This window comes from Mastigoproctus giganteus, chromosome 4, assembly GCF_048544385.1.
Source record: "Mastigoproctus giganteus isolate SK-2022 chromosome 4, ASM4854438v1, whole genome shotgun sequence".
Taxonomy (NCBI): domain Eukaryota; kingdom Metazoa; phylum Arthropoda; class Arachnida; order Uropygi; family Thelyphonidae; genus Mastigoproctus; species Mastigoproctus giganteus.
In genome coordinates, this window is record NC_143578.1 from 139563328 (window position 1) to 139581135 (window position 17808).

The 17808-nt window shown below is 44.0% G+C and overlaps 1 long non-coding RNA gene across 1 annotated transcript in view; it reads left to right on the top strand.

Moving 5' to 3' along the window:
* Positions 1 to 17808, top strand: part of LOC150087096 (uncharacterized) — a 219097-nt gene that overhangs the window by 132133 nt on the left and 69156 nt on the right. The window lies entirely within an intron of this gene.

A 17808-nucleotide genomic window follows, 5' to 3' on the forward strand; every position in this document is an offset into this window, starting at 1 on the left:
GGTTTAGGCCTAAATGGTTATCAAATGAACTAATGAGACTCGTAACAGAGAAGAAAAAAGAATGGGATGCATATAAATTGCATATAAAGGGGTGGTTGAGGGGGAGAAGACAGAGAGTGGTAATCAATGGACACTGCTCATCGTGGACTAATGTTATTAGTGGAGTCCCTCAGGGTTCAGTATTGGGTCCATTATTGTTTTCTGTATTTATAAATGATATTGATGATCGTATATCAAGCTTAATGTCCAAGTTTGCAGACGATACGAAGGTTGGCAGGGTTCTCAAGGACACTACTGACACAATGCTACTGCAACAGGATCTGGAAAGGTTCAGCAGATGGGATGAGAGGTGGCAAATGAAGTTTACCATTGACAAATGTAAAGTACTACATATGGGAAACAGCAACCCCAGAGCAACGTATCAACTCTGTGGTACTACACTGAGAGTGGTAGAGAATGAAAGGGACCTGGGGGTAGTTATGCAGGCAGATATGAAGTTTTCTGAGCAGTGCAGACGGGCTGCAAGAGTAGCTCATGGTGTATTGTCGATGATATATAGGAATTTTTCTAGCAGGGATAAGGAGGTGATTATTCCCTTGTATAAGGCAATGGTCAGGCCACACCTAGAGTACTGTATACAGGTCTGGAGGCCTCATTTCAAGAAGGATGTAGAGATGCTGGAACGAGTACAGAGAAGGGCAACAAGATTGGTGAATGGAACAAAGGGGTGCTCTTACGAATAAAGGCTTAAGTTTTGCAAATTACAGTGTCTGGAGACTAGGCACCGACGAGGTGATCTGATAGAGGTGTATAAAGCCTTGAATGGTTTGAGCATGCTCAATGCCGATGGGATTCTTCCTCTTGCTGAGAATAATCACCTGAGAGGGCATAAATTCAAATTGAGGAAAGACAGATGTAGGATAGACGTGAGGAAATTTGCCTTTAGCCAGCGGGTGGTTGGTTGGTGGAACAGACTTCCATCCCTTGTCGTGGAAGTTGATAGCCTAAATAAGTTTAAGGCTCAGCTGGACAGGTATTTCGAACGAACAGAGGGGTGAAGTGGAAGTGGTTATTTTTTATTTATTTATTTATTTTATTTTATTATTATTTTTTTTGGCTGATGCTACATAAGCTTGCCTTCTTGCATCAAATGCCTCTACTAATGCTAATGCTAAATTATCAAGCAACTCAGAAGCCCATGGGACATATAAGCTAGTCTGTAATCAGGACAGAAAGGAGGTTAGGCAGGCGAAGGCAGATTACGAGAAATCCTTGGAAAAAGATGTTAAAAAAAAACAGCAAGGATTTCTTTACTTATATCAACTCTAAAAGGAAGGGGATGAACCTGTTTGGTCCACTTGACATCGATGGTCCGACTGTTCATGATCCTGCTCACATAGCAAACAAACTGAATGAGTATTTTGCATCTACATTCACACATGAGGAATTATTAAGGTTTGAAAATGGCAGAAGGTTATCAAATTGTAGCAGGATACTTAATGATTTTGTAATAACTGAGAGCAAAGTGGAGGAGAAATTGTTGAAGTTAAACATAAGAAAAGCACCAGGGGTGGATGGGATCTATCCAGTTATATTAAAGGAGGCGGCAAAGCAACTAAGCAAACCCTTAGCCATAATTATGAGAGCATCCTTGGACTCAGGGGAGGTTCCCACGGACTGGAGATGTGCAAATGTATCCCCAATTCATAAAGGGGGATCGAAGGGTGACATGGGTAATTACAGGCCAGTTAGTTTAACTTCTGTTCGGGGTAAAATAATGGAGTCACTGGTTAAAGATGCATTGCAGGATCATCTAGACAAGACTGCAGCAATAATTCAGACACAGCATGGGTTTTTTAAGTGAAAGTTTTGTCTGACAAATTTGATTGGTTATTATGATGTGGTTACAAAGGAACTGGATGCAAAAATTAATTTTGATATCATATATTTGGATTTCAGGAAAGCTTTTGACACTGTTGCGCATGGAAGACTATTGTACAAATTGGAAAAGAATGGTATTAAGGGTAAGTTGCTACAATGGATAAAAGGATGGTTAAGTGGGAGAAGACAGAGGGTGGTAATCAATGGGTGTTGCTCTTCGAGGACTAATGTTATTAGTGGAGTCCCACAGGGTTCGGTGTTGGGTCGACTGTTGTTTTGTGTATTTATCAATGATATTGATGAAGGTATATCAGGTTTAGTGCCGAAGTTTGCAGATGATACAAAGGTTGGCAGGGTTGTTAATGACAGTAATGGCAGTGTGCTATTGCGACAGGATCTAGATAATTTGAGCAGATGGGCTATGAAGTGGCAACTGAAGTTTAACCTTGACATGTGCAAAGTACTGCATATGGGTAGAAGTAACCCAAGTGAAAAGTACCAACTGTGTGGTACTACACTTAAGGTGGTAGAAAATGAAAAAAGACCTGGGAGTAATTGTGCAGTCAGATATGAAGTTTTCTGTGCAATGCAGACAGGCTTCCAGGGCAGGTCATGGGGTTTTTCAATGATATATAGGAATTTTGCTAGCAGAGAAAAGGATGTGATTGTCCCTCTGAATAAGGCAATGCTTAGCCCACGCCTTGAGTACTGCGTACAGGTCTGGAGGCCTCATTTTAGGAAGGATATAGATTTGCTTGAGCGTATACAGAGAAGGGCAACAAGATTGGTGAGGGGAATGAAGGGATCCTCTGCAAATTGCAGTGGCTGGAGACTAGGCACCTGCGCGGTGATCTGATTCAGGTGTATAAGGCCATGAATGGGTTGAGCACGCTGAATTCTGATGGGATCCTTTCACTTGTTCAGATTACGAACCTAAGGGTGCATAAATTCAAATTAAGAAAGGACAGATGTAGAATAGATGTGGGGAAATTTGCCTTTAGCCAGCGGGTGGTTAATTGCTGGAACCAACTTCGATCTGTCGTTGTGGAAGTTGAAAGGTTGAATAAATTTAAGGAGGAACTGGAGAGGCATTTGGAGGGAATGGCGTGGTTTTTTTTTTTTTTTTTTTGCTGAGGCTGCATAAGCTCATGCACTTGCTTTCTTGCATCACATGCCACTACTACTACTACCACATGTGGTTGACACAATGACTGGGATGGTCGTTACTTGTTGCATATGGCACATCTCTTTGATATCCTGTCTTAGGTTCGTGTACTTCCTGATTTTTTACCCATGAGTTTTCTGCAGGTTGCCAGTGATGGGTACCGCAATGTCAATCAGATAGGTAGCCTTTTCCTTCCTTTCCACAAGGGTTATGTCCAGTCTGTTGTGCGGGATTGTCCTATCCATCATTATGGCGCAGTTCCAGTACAGCTTGTGGGTTGAGGTCTCTAGTACTGCCTGGAGTTCGTACTTGTAGTACGGTACACTTTCTTCGATTAACTGTTATTTCCTCGCTGGCTTCTGATGTATTATCCTGGCTACCTGGTCGTGTCTATGAGTGTACTCAGTCTGAGTGATCACCTTGCATCCCGCGGTGATGTGTTGGATCGTTTCTGAGGTCAGGTGGCGTCGTCAACATGTGTCATCTAACACTCCAGACTCCTTGGCAATGTATTTTCTATAGTTCCTGGTGTTGATTACCTTGTTTTGGATGGCGCGCATGAATCCTTCAGTCTCGGGGAAGAGCGTTCCGCTCGTAAGCCATGCATTAGAAGCAGTTTTATCTATGTGACCTTGATGGTCACATAGATAAAACCACCTTGTGTACTTGCAAGCCACCCTGTGTACTTGCTACCAAGTACACAGGGTGGCTGTTGTCATGTCTTTATTATTATTATTATTATTATTATTATTATTATTGATGGAGATCATTGTGGTGTCAGCCGTGGAGTGTCTTTTTTGCCCATCTTTCTAACTTCGTTTCTTGTACTGTCTGGGTGGGAGGGGTTATTATTAATATTATTATTATTGCTCTTATATTATTTCTCCCTGATTGGGGATTCCACCACTCGGGATTGCTACCAAGTACACAGGGTGGCTGTTGTCATGTCTTTATTATTATTATTATTATTATTATTATTATTATTATTATTATTAACCATATGGTGCAAGGAAGCCTGAGGTTTATGCTGCACCTGCCAAAAAAAATTCTTGAGTTACCCTGAGAGAGAGAGAGAGAGAGTCAGAAGTAGAAAGGAATCATCAAGAAAGAGAAGAATGATGATATCCAGGTCAGGACCCTGGGCGGGCCAAGTCCATACTCACTAGGTGTGAACCCCTGGGGTGTTACTGTTGGTCGACGAACTCACTGACTGCCCTACAGGTGTTCAGGATTGCAGTTTTCTGGAGTTTCTTATAGGTGTTCGCTGGGAAACGTATTGCTGCTAATCTATTATGTATGGTCTTTGGCACCATACCTGTGGTTGACACGATGATCATGGATGGTCGTTACTTGTTGCATATGCCACATCTCTTTGATCTCCAGTGTTAGGTTCGTGTATTTCCTGATTTTTTCCCATGGCTTTTCTGCAGGTTGCTAGTGTTGGATACCGCTATGTCATTCAGATAGGTAGCCTTTTCCTTCTTGTCCACAAGAATTATGTCCGATATGTTGTGCGGGATTGTCCTATCCGTTATTATGGCGCGCTCCCAGTACAGCTTGTGGGCTAGGGTCTTTAGTACTGCCTGAGGTCCGTACTTGTAGTACGGTCCACTTTCTTTGGTCAACTGGTATTTCCTTGCTAGCTTCTGATGAATTATACTGGCTACGTGGTCGTGTCTATGAGTGTACTCAGTCTGGATGATCACCTTCCATCCCACAGTGATGTGTTGGATCGTTTCTGAGACCAGGTGGCATCGTCTACATGTGTCATCGAACACTCCTGGCTTCTTGGCTATGTATGTTCTATAGTTCCTGGTGTTGATTACCTGGTCTTGGATGGCGAGCACGAATCCTTCAGTCTCGGGGAAGAGCGTCCCGCTCGTGAGCCATGCATTGGAAGCAATTTTATCTACGTGATCGTGATGGAGATTATTTTAGTGTCTGCCATGGATTGTCTTCTCTGCCCATCTTTCTAGCTTCGTTTGTACTTCCTGGTTGGGGGAGGACTCCTCGCTTAGGTTGAGTGGGGTATACCGCTTGTCTATCTTCCTTATGGCCTAGTGGAATGTTGCTGTGTGTTTCTGGAAGTAATCCTTCAGGTTAACTATGACTGACTTCTGTTGCTCAGTGAAGTCTATCAGGCCCCTTCCTCCTTCTTCCCGGGCAATTGTCAGTCTGTCCACGGCAGATTTCATGTGGTGTTGACGGCTCTTGGTCATCATTGTCCTTGTCTTTCTCATGAAGTTCTCCAGCTCTGTGTTAGTCGAGTCTATCACCCTGAAGGAGTATGTTACCACTGGGACTGCATAGGGGTTTATGGCTTTAATTGTGTTCCCTCCGATCAGGTTTGCTTTCAGCAGGCTTCTTATTCTCTGATGGTATTTTTCGGTCAGGCAGGCCTTAATTTCTTTGTGCTGTAACTGCTGAGCCTGCATCATCCCCAAGTATTTGTAGGCCTCTCCCTCTGCCATGGCTTCGATCTCTTTACCACTCTGCAGCTGGTAAATTCGGGTGATTAATTTTGCCTGACACAATTCATGGGTTTTGCATTTGTCTTGACCAAATCCCATCCTAATATCATTGCTGAATTCTTCGTTGGACTGGAGTATTTGCTGAAGGTGCTTCTCGGATCCCGCGTAGAGCTTGATGTCATCCATGTACATCAGGTGGGTGAAGGTGTACAGGTTCTTCCTTCCTTCTTTGAGGTTATATCCGTACTTGCTACTGTTCAGAATGGTAGATCCGTACTTGCTACTGTTCAGAATGGTAGATAGCGGGTTAAGTGTTAGACAGAACCACAATGGGCTCAGGGCATCTCCCTAAAAGATTCCTCTCCTGATGTGGATTGGCCTGGTTGTGATGTTCTCGACCTTAATGGTGGTACTCCATTTCGCCATCGTTTCTCCTAGGAGGTTTGTCACTATGGGATTTACTTTGTAGATGTTCAGCGCCTCTATTAGCCAGCTATGAGGCACGAAGTCGAAGGCCTTGCTGTAATCGATGTAGGCTGTGTACATGTTGCCGCGCTTCTTGTAGGATTGCTCCATAAGCGCGGCAGCTATGGTTAATTGCTCCTTGCATCCTTTCTGCTGTTCGGCCATTATGTTCTGGGTCTCCAAGTGGTCTGTAATCTTCCTGGCTATGCAGCTAGTCAGGATCTTGTACATTGTTGGGAGGCAGGTGATTTGCCTTTATTTCGTTGGGTTTCTTGTGTCTTCGTGTTTAGGCTTCAGATATCTGAATCCTTGAGTGAGATTTTTCAGGATTGTCTCTGGGTGCCTTATCATTCGGGTGGGTGATGTGCTCTGCTAGGTGCTTGTGTGTGTGAAAGTGAGCTTCTTGTACAATAGTTGTGGACATTATCTCTTCCTGGAGTTCGTCAGTTGTGAGAGTTCTTGATCATCTGTTTTACTTCTTCTTCCCCAATATCCCACTCTCTCATTTCTTGTACGCCCTTGGTTTTTTTTGGTTCTAGTTCTATCCAGGTGGCTCGGCTGTTATGTCTTACTTCCCTTCTCCATATGTTTCCAGAACTTCTCAATTGTCTTCTTCTCGGGTGTTCCGTTCATTTCTTTCCCATCTTCTCCGAGATTCCTGTAGATGCCGCTTTGGTCCTCATCGAAGATTCAGTTGTGTATTTTCCTCTTGGAGCCCTCTTTATATCGGCATAGTCTCTTGCTGAGTGCAAGGAGATTCTGTTATTATTATTATTTATTATTATTATTGGCTATAAAAATTGCAAGGAAACCTGAGGCTTATGCTGCACCAGCCAAAAACAAAATTCCCGAGTTACCCTGAGATAGCGGGTAACTCGGGGACAATGGCTATAGTCTAGAGCTAGGAAAGCTCTTTGCTTAGAGATATTAAATGTCCTACTTTTATTCCTCGACGTCTTTACCCTTTGTAATATTGCTTGCCTCTTGTATTTCCTAGAGCTATTAGTTGGTTTTGGTTTATTCTAAGAATTTTTTCCCTTTTGAAATATTAGTGTTTAGTGGTGCGCTCGGCAATTTTGTCTGCAATGGAGCTTATATGTTTCACACTGGTAGTTTTTCAGGCACAATATATGATTGTACAATTATTTAACATAAAAAATGTTTTTTCAGATTTCTAGCCATCCTTAACTTCCTGCTATCACTGTGCATACACCTGTGTTGGTGTTGTAAATAAAAAGTTGCAAATTTAGTATAGTTAAAAGTATTCGTCAGCAGGAAGTGTTATGAATAGAGAGTAGGGTCTGAAGGAAGGAATAATACCCGATTGAGTGGTGAGAAGCGATCATAATGATCATCAGTGAAACCCCAACAATTACAGTAGATTAATGGGAAACTGTGACAACAGACCGAATTTCGAGCCCCGTCCATGACGGAAGAAACATTTATGGGTCTTTTTCACAACGTGGCTATGTTAGTCGGTCTCGGGCGAGGGTAGCATGGTTTTTCTCCAGCAAAAATAAAATCTACATCAGAGCACACGCAATTTACAAACAATACGCACCAAGAAATATGGCCTTACTCTCTAAGGCTTCAAAAACACAGCTACTGCCACTAAATAAATTTAAATTTTCTGTTTATACTCCGGCACGACAAAGAAGTCAGTAGAGTTTACAATAAATCGTCAATACAAATATTTATAGTATTTAGTAGTCACGGGCTTGAACCCCCAGTCACTCAAGGAACAAGTGCTATGCATTCTCGCTCCTGACCACTCGGCTACGTCAGGCCTACTGTGACAACAGCATTGCAGAAACATTGTTATTCTTGAAATTGGTTTTTACAGTAATTGTATTTGTAATCGACAAGTCTGTGGTAAAGAAAAAGAAGGTAGACGAACAGGTGTCGATAGTTATGAGAATGTCGTCAATGCAACCCCGGGGGCTCACATCTGGTGAGTATGGGCTTGGCACATCCAGGGTCCTGAGCTATATATCATCATTCTTCTCTTCCTTGGCGATTCCCTTCTACTTTTGACTCTCTCTCTCTCTCTCTTTCAGGGTTACTTGGGAACTTTTTTTTTTCCTGATGCAGTATAAGCCTCAGGCTTCCTTGGATCATATGGATATTAATAATAATAATAATAATAATAATAATTTTAATTTGAATATGAGTCTAAGCAGCAATTTGAAAAATAGTTACCAACAAAACTACAAAATCAACCTATTGTAGATGATGAATTTTCGGATTTATGTTTCCAGTGACGATGAAAGAAATACCATTCCTTGGTGCTTATACGCCAAGAAAGTAATTTCTTATGAAATTAGGCAATGGTTCACGATGAACTTCATAAAGATATAGAAAATACCTTAGCAGTGCTAGATTTAAGTGGTCTAGGGGGCTATGAAAATAAGATCACTGGTCTCCTAGACAAACAACAATTGCATTTTTATGGAAATCTTCCTCATTCTTGGTGGCCCCATGTGTCAAGTGAATATTCTATATTCGCAGGGACAAATGCAAAGTGGAGGGGAAATTGTTGAAGTTAAACTTAACAAAAGCACCTGGGGTAGTGGGGTCTATCCAGTTATATTAAAGGAGGCGGCAAAGGAACTAAGCAAACCCTTAGCCACAATTATGAGAGCTCCTTAGACTCAGGGGAAGTCCCCACGGACTGGAGATGTGCAAATATATCTCCAATTTACAAAGGGGGATCGAAGGGTGACACGAGTAATTACAGACCAGTTAGTTTAACTTCTGTTCCGGGGAAAACAATGGAGTCACTGGTTAAAGATGCATTGCAGGATCATCTAGACAAGACGGCAGCAATAATTTAGACACAGAATGGGTCTGTTAAGGGAAAGTCTTAGCTGACAAATTTGATTGGATACTATAAATGTGGTTACAAAGGAACTGGATGCAAAAAGTAATTTTGATATCATATACTTGGATTTCAAGAACGCTTTTGACACTGTTGCGCATGAAAGATTACTGTACAAATTGGAGCAGAATGGTATTAAGGGTAAGTTGCTACAATGAATAAAAGAGTGGCTAAGTGGCAGAAGACAGAGAGTGGTAATCAATTAACGCTGCTCTTCGTGGACTAATGTTATTAGTGGAATCTCACAGGGTTTCGTGTTGGGTCCACTGTTGTTTTGTAGATTTATCAATGATATTGATGAAAATATATCAGGCTTAGTGTCGAAGTTTGCAGATGAAAGAAAGGTTGGCAGGGTTGTTAATGACAGTAATGGCAGTGTGCTTCTGTAACAGGATCTAGAAAATTTAGGCAGATGGGCTAAGAAGTGGCAACTGAAGTTTAACATTGACAAATGCAAAGTACTGCATATGGGTAGAAGTAACCCCAGAGGAACGTACCAACTGTGTGCTACTACACGTAGAGTGGTAGAAAATGAAAAAGACCTGGGAGTAATTGTGCAGTCAGATATGAAGTTTTCTGAACAAAGCAGACAGGTTGCCAGAGCAGATCATGGAGTTTTGTCAATGATATACAGGAATTTTGCTAGCAGGGAAAAGGAGGTGATTGTCCCTCTGTATAAGGCAATGGTCAGGGCACGCATTGAGTACTGCTTACAGGTCTGGAGGCCTCATTTTAGGAAGAATGTAGATTTGCTTGAGCGTGTACAGAGAAGGGCAACAAAATTGGTGAGGGGAATGAAGGGATCCTCTTACCAAAAGAGGCTTAATTCTGCAAATTGCAGCGGCTGGAGACTAGGCAACTGTGAGGTGATCTGATTGAGGTGTATAAAGCCTTGAATGGGATAAGCACGCTGAATTATGATGGGATTCTTCCATTTACTTAGCTTACGAACCGAAGGAGGCATAATTCAAATTGAGGAAAGACAGTTGTAGAATTGATGTGTTGAAATTTTGCCTTTAGCCAGCGGGTGGTTAATTGCTGGAACAAACTTCCATCTGTCATTGTGGAAGTTGATAGCTTAAATAAATTCAAGGAGTAACTGGAGAAACTTTTAGAGTGAATGGTTGTGCAATTTTTTTTTTTTTTTTTTTTTTGGCTGATGCTACATAAGCTCATACGCTTGCCTTCTTGCATCACATGCCTCTTTTACTATTGCTATGTCGCAAAGTGATAGAGTGTTGTTTCTTTTCCATTCTGACCTTTCCTTTTGTTTACATCAAGTGGTCCTGTGATTACAAGGTCTAAAGCAAAAACTCAGAAAGGAAATCCACCTTTCTTTACTTATTTTATATATTTATTACTAAAGAACTCTACCAACTTCAACAACTGCTTTGTCACTGTTGGCACAACTCCTGGCTGCATGTGGTGAGACCGTTAACCTGAGGGCTAAAATAGCTCAGAAGTGGAAACCAATTAATTTCCAAATTAGAGACCAAGAGCTTTTAACAAAGTTACAGTAATCAAACTGATCATGAATTTCTCTCTGGAACAGAATGAAAAAGGACGCTGCCAGACAGGATTCCTGATAATACATTCTCTGTCAACACAACCTGTGGACATGTTCTCCCCTTCATCATTCAGAGATGCCTTGAAAATGCCGCAGGTTCACTGAAAATAGTGAAACGTCTCCAATCAGGAGATTTATTAATAGAGACCCCTCATTCACGACACTCTGAACTATTATGGCTTACAAATCCCTGAATGGGATCCCAGATCAAGTCATCCCACATACCACACTGAATTCTTTCAAGGGAGTGATCACTGAATGGGATTTATTAAATGTTTCTGAAGATGAATTAGTTCAGAAACTTAAAGATCAAAAAAGTAACTCAATCAAAATGAATCATGACGCAAAATGATGGCAGTTTACTCCCTACCTGGAGTATAACCTTAACTTTCAGTTCTCCAAACCAACCAGCTTCAGTCAAAGCAGGTTAATGAAACTGTCATCTATTCCAAACCTCCTAAGATCTTTTAAATACCAGAAATTTGATCATTCACAGACAGCATGTCATGGAAATGCAACATGTCCAAACTGGGAAGGGTAATTTAGATCCGCATTTGTCTGATAATATGGGTCAAAGTAATGCTTGTACCCACATGAATTCTTTATTATTGTCACAAGAGCTGATGTTGATAAGATATTCTGAGGGTAACACTGTTTCAAATGAGGCAGAAGTTAAAGCTTGGAGTACAAGCATAAATAACTTCAAGTGGTGTGTCAGAGTAGTAAACTAGGGAAGATTACTTGGACTCAACTGTGTCTACAAAAAACTATTATATTTAAGCCACCCGAATAATTAAATTCATCTGACGTGCTGTGTCTTATGTCTGTTAATTGCATGTGTTCTATGGTCGATTTGTCTGTTTTGCTGGACGAAAAACCTCAGTTTCTGGGGGAAAAACCTTGCTATCTACGTCTGAGACCGAAAAACTCACCCATGGAGTGAAAAAAGCCCATTAAAGTTCCTCGCGTCATCATCGATGGGATTCGAACCCGGGCCATTTTATACCCAGTGTGGGGAGGATGGCGACGATACCATTATGCTACCCATGCATACAACGGTATCTACAAAGTACAAAGTATGTTGAGGATCAAACGGCACCAGGAATTTCTCCCATCTCCGCGAGTGTTCGCTGTATCGAGGGACAGTACTCTGTCAAGACCAGAGATTTAAAAGTGTTTGGATCATGTGTTGTGTAGTATGTTGTGCCCATTGTTCTTCTGGCCTATTGGCCGTCGAGCCCCTGATGAGACCCGACGTTGTCCGTACTATGCCAACGAGGAGGCTGGCCAGGTGTACCTTGAAATTTATTATACTCTGGCAGGTCCCGCCGCCTAATTTCCTGGGATTTCAACGGCTGGGTCCTATAGAAAAAAAAAAAAAAAAAAAAAAAAAAAGATAGATAATCGCGGTGGTATAATTGCAAAATCGCTATTAAGTTAGTATGTGGGGTTTGTTCTCCGAAATTACCATAGGATTGTACGCTAAAATGACAAGTTCTAGAGGCCTAATGGGGCGGGCAATAATTTTGGTGCTAATTTAAATTTGGATGCGTGGGGCTTTCGCGGTGTATAGTCAAAGAGAAAGGTAGGGAGACTGAAGGCTGGGGGGAAGAAAGAGAAGTAAGGGGCCGATAGGGTAGATGGCCCCTGCAGTCAGTGGGGCATGCCCATGCCCCACCAGAGGGAAAGGGGGATGGCAGGAGGAGGAGAAGACAGCGAGCCATCTCCCCCCCCCCCGCCAAGGAATAGGAGTGAAAGCAGGCTGGTCAAGGTTGCCAGCCCAGATCGCCATATGGCTAGGTGGCAGCAATGTGCTGCAATCATTTATTTCTCTGAGCCCTTGCATGGTAGTATCTGGGAAGGTTTCCGTGGTTGTGTAGACATTCTGCTGGCCTGCACGGCATGGTTGTTTACTGCAGTGGTTGAGGCTGTGGGAGCGTCCTTCTCCTTGTGAAGAGGTCCTGGGCCAGCTGCGCGAATGCCTTGTATGTGTCAACTTCAGTTATGGCGAGGTCTTCTTGATTACGGAGGTTAAGCTGTGTTCTAGTAATGAACCTGCAATAGAGGTCCTCATATAGTGGGCAACTGTACATTAGATGCTCCCACGTTTCACGTTCACCACAGAGGCAGAACGGTGTATCACTCAGTCCAAATCCTTGTAGTTTGTCTCTAATGGCCCCGTGTCCCGTCAGCAGGTAGGTGGTGTAGAGTCCTGGTGAGAGCCACGGTGGATAATTCGGGTATACCAGCCGTATGTTGGGTAGAAATTTTCTAGTTATTGCACCTTTGCTGGAGGTCTCCCAGCGGGGCTGCCAAGTTTGTTGGAGGTAAGCGGAGAGACGGTTCCTTTCTAATTTGGGATCATTTGACAGATCTATGGTGTAGTCGAGGCATGTTGCCGTTCTGCCTTTGGTCAGTTGATAGAGTAGCCCATGCTTAACAATCTCCAGGTCCAGAGGGAGGGATCCCGTTAGAGCCTGGAGTGCGTGGGTACTTACAGTGTTACATGCTCTCGAGATGGTTAAGAGTATGTGTCGCTGTGTAGTCTCCAATTTTTTCCGGTTCACTGCAGTGGTAGCCTTGCGATACCATATTCCAGAAGCATATGTAATCGCTGGCAGGAAAATAGCTTTATAGTAGAGGCTGAGGGTTTTCTGCCTCAAACCCCATTCCTTGCGTGTGATTCGCGCAAAAAGTGCGGAGTATCCTCTAATTTTCTTCCGTAAGTGCACTATATGTGGTGTAAAGCTCAGGTTTTTGTCTAGTACGACTCCAAGGTGCTTTAATTCGGTGGTAAGCTTGATTGTGTTACCTTGTATCTTGATTTGAGGGGGTCGTCTGGTGTCTAGGGCTTCTTTTAATAATATAGATCTTGTCTTCGAGGATGAGATCTTCAAGTTATTGTTGTTAGCCCAGTCCTCTAGAGTTTCTATTGCTCTGTTGGCGGTGTTCTCCAGTTGCGCCCTAGATCCTCCAGGCAGCATCAGAACCACATCATCCGCATAGGCTAGGGGAACGTCGTCGCCGAGTTCCAGGTTCAAAAAGCCATCTAGAACCAAGTTCCATAGGAGTGGGCCCAGGATTGAGCCCTGTGGGCATCCTCTGAATACTTCTCTTGTTACTGAACAATATGGTGCTCTGACTGTCACGAACCTATTCGACAGGTAGGATTTGATGACTTGATACAGATTTGATGGTAGGTTGGCTTTCCGGAGTCGGGCCAGGACGCTTGGCCACCATAAAGTGTCAAACGCCCCAGCAAAGACTATTGCTATGACCAGAAAGTATTTCTGATCTGAGGTAGTTGCAGCATTTGTAATATTTTTCAGGACATCCAAGGTTGAGCATCCCTTCCTAAATCCATATTGTCGGGGTGACTGCAAGCCGGCTGCAGTGTAGTGGATCCCTATTCTGTTTCTTAATAAGTGCTCAAAGAGCTTGCTCAGGAGTGATAACAGTGCTATGGGTCTGTATGACCCCGGAAGGTCCAGTTGTTTGTTGGGACTTTTGGGAATGAGGCACAAGTTTGCAGTTTTCCAGGCCTGGGGGAACAGGCCTTCTTTGAGGCAGTGGTTGTATAGATTAAGAAGCACCTCTGGAATGGTTTCGACGGCTTTCTTGACAATCTCTGGCTCCAAAAGATCAGAACCAGGAGACTTCTTGTTTCTAATCCTCATGGCAGCTGTTTCCAGTTCAAGTTTGGTGAAAGGTTCTTCTGTTACAGTCGTGTAGTAGGTTTCATTGTCTGCACAGAGGGTTATCTGCTCTGGGGTAGAGGGGGCAAGATGGTCTTGAAACATGGTATCCATGATGTTAATAATTGTTTCCTGCCAGGTCCGGGTATAAGTACCCTGCCGTGTCCTCGTCGCTGGTATGGTCTCACCTCTGGGGAGTTTGTTTGTGGTTACTCTGTATACCACACCCCAGGGGTTATCATTCCCAGTGGTAGAAACAAGGTGTTCCCAACTGCGCATCTTACGCTGGCGTATGGTTGCCGTGTATAGGTTCCTTGCATCTCGGAAGTTCTGTCTCAGTGCCTCCACTTCCGCTGCCGGCTGGGAGCGCCTTGCCCGCTGGAAGAGTTTCCTTCTCCTGTGCACCTCCTGCCTAAGCCTCTGTAGCTCTGGAGACCACCAGCGTACAGCCCCCGGGGTTGGGTTTTTCTTTTTGATAGAGGTGTTGGCAGCTTCAGTGATGAGACCAGCGACCGTCATCTGGTGCTGATCCGGGCTGAGTCCAATGATATTCAACGATTGGGCTGCTGTGGTCAGTGTGGCTTGGAAGAGTGGCCAATCCGCCTTCTCTATGGCATATCTTGGCTGTGCCTGCCTCACTGCTTGGTGTCGACTAAGGGAGTGCTGGAGCTCAAACGTGATGGCCCTGTGGTCCGACGTGGTCCAGCTTTCTTGGACGGTCCACGATGTTAGGTGGCCAGCGAGGGATCTGGTAGCCAGAGAGACATCGATTGTGGCCTCCCCCATCGAACTAGAGAACGTTGCCAGATTGTTTGGCCGGTTGAGGACTGTGTACGGACTATTTGCTAAGTAGTCTTCAAGTTGTTGCCCGTTATGTACTCCACGTCTATCCGTGGTCTCGCTGAACCACGCTGGGGACCTGCAATTCACATCCGCTCCCACGACAATTTTACTGTTTGGGAAGTCTGTCTGGAGGCTCCTCAGATGTCTGGTTACTGGAAGTATATCTTCACCTGAGTGACAGTATAGCGATACCGCATAAAATTCACCCAGGGGCGTGATAATATGGGCACATGCAGCCCAGGAAGTGCAGTAGTTGGTTAGTTTTGTTGCTGTTATATTTGGATTCCGAATCAATATGCAGGCCCAGGGTGTTTCTCTGTTATCCTGCACTATCTTATAGGCCAGGGGGTAACCCCTGACCTCCTTGCGATATGCATATGGCTCCTGGATGAGGAATATGTCGAGATTTGCCTCGTTCGCCTTCTTTGTGAGCTGCGCTGCTACTATTTTGGACCGTTGTGCGTTCAGTTGTATGAATTTAACCCTGTTGATGTTATAGGATTTAGGGCGTGTGGCCATAATCTAGTCTCATTTGGAAAGTGCTCTTTGCTTTACAGTACACTGGACATTCGTTATCCCTAACTGAGTGCTCTGCTGGTAGTTTATGGAATTTGCAATTTACACAGGTCGGCGGCTTGTCTTTATTCGGACACGTGTTGAAGTCGTGGCCACGTTCTGCACAGTGGCCACAAGTGGGGTGGGTTTGGGCACAGGTATGAGTGGTATGCCCAAACCGGCAACATCTGAAACACTTAGGGACAGCAACGTGTTCCCTAAAGCGGTGACTGCCCCAGTTTATAAACACTCTGTCGGTCTGGCTAAGCGTGACCCAGGCCGCTGGTGACAACTGGACGACCCAGTGGTAAGCATTTTCTGTTCTGGCTTTCGTCTTGAACTTGGGAATAATCAAGTTGGCGGGTTCTTCTTCCGGATGTGCGTGTTGGAGGTTTCTGTAATACAGTTCCTCCTGGAGAGCAGTTGGTGTCAGATCATTGTCGAGGTTATAGTTTTTTTTTTTTTTTTTAGTTTTTTTTTTTTTTTAGGAGCATTAGCAACTAAGGCCATATTGCTCCGAGATATGCGGTGGTCATTCCCTGACCTTTCCGCATCCTCCGTGTTTGGTGGTGACGGACTCGAACCCCGGTCTAATCAAGAAGCGTGTGTTACGCACTGCTGCTCCTTCCCACCTGGCTACGGAGGCGCCGTCGAGGTTATATATTCTGATGCTAGGTCCTTTGCATCTAGGGTGTAGGGCTTCAAGTCCGAGTGTTTGAATCTTCTCATTTTGTAGGATTTTTGTTGCGTCCTCTTTTGTTTGAGTCTCGATGATAATCCCTACGTTTCGGGTCTTCCTTACCGATTTTATTTTGGTATCTCTGAAGTCGTCTGCCAACTTTGTGACCACTAGATTTTTGACCTGTTCGCTGCTACTGTTTTCGTCTGTGGAGGTCGGGCGCAGTATTACCAAATGTGGTGTTGGCAGGAGGGTCCTGCGTTTCATCGCTGTAGTCGCACTTGCAGTTGGGTCAGCAGTCGGTCGGGTCCTCAGCGCTTGCGCATACAAGGGAGTGCGCTGTGGCATTTGGTCTGCTCCCACGGATTGGAAGGCCTCTAGTTTCGCTTTAGCTGTTTCGCACTCTAGGTTGGTTTGTAGTAGGACTGTCTCCAGCTTTGTCCAGATGGACACTATTTTTCCTCGAAGTCCAGTAGTTATTCTGTTGCTGGTATCTTTCAGGAGGTTCTCTAACGTTGTTCTGAGGGCGAGGGTCTTTTCCAGTACCGTCCCCTCTGGGAGAGTCGGATCTAGCCACTCGCTATTTTCGTCCTGCTTTACATTGTTGGTATTTTCTGCTTGAGAGCAGAGGATGTTCTGACTTCCTCTTGTTCCTTGCTGGCTTCTTGTCTCTCTGTCGCTCTGTTCGACGACCTGTTTTTTATTATTTTTCCGCTTGGGTGTGGAGTTCGTTTCCTCTGTATACTCAAGCTGCACAGTTTCCAATAGAGTACTGCCTGCTGTTTCCTGCGGAGCAGTGTTTATTTTGGCGGTGTTGCTATCAGTTTCTTGTGGCATCTTGAACCAAAATTCGGATTACCGAGCTATTCCAGATAAACGAATGTAATGCGTATCGTTGTGGAAAGTGATTCACAAGATTGCAAATAGCGTTGACTACAAGTTCGTAGCACAAGTCCAAGCCGAGATATGGCGTGTCAAAGTTTCAGCTAACCCCCGCAGGTCACTGAGGAGGGGGGGGGGAGAACACCAGGGAGCTGGGACTACCTTTAGTAGGTTTTGGGTCAACAAGTACAACGGTGGTGTTATTTCTGTCTATGGTGCATGGTTATCAATCGCGTCTTTAACATTTTAGGTTCCACGTGGGGTGGGTGGTGGGGGAAGCACATTAGATATTTAGAAGTTATTGTTCAGTAACTGTAGTGGTAGTGAACTTCTTCCGTTCGATGACTACGGGAGAAAGTATGCAGCAGTGGGTGGGAGTGGGGGAGAAACAACCCTGTCGCCACCTGACCTTGCCAGGAGCTTAAGTGACGTGTTGCCTTTAAGCAGAATATCACTGGGTTCGGCTGCGTTGAATGAACATTAAGCTTGCTGTTGGTTTCAACTGTTAATTAACTGGAATATACAAATGCTTAAAATTTAGATTAAACATATTTTCCTTAGCAGACACTACAGGTTCTAGTTCTCATAAGCTTTCTGTTAAATTGTGATTCAATATATCACACAGGGGGTCACCCTCCCCAGTCAAGAGTGCAGTTCAACCGCGGTGGCAGGGAAATAAGTGGAATGCCACTCTCTCCAATGCTAGAACAATGCCGCCATGGTGAGC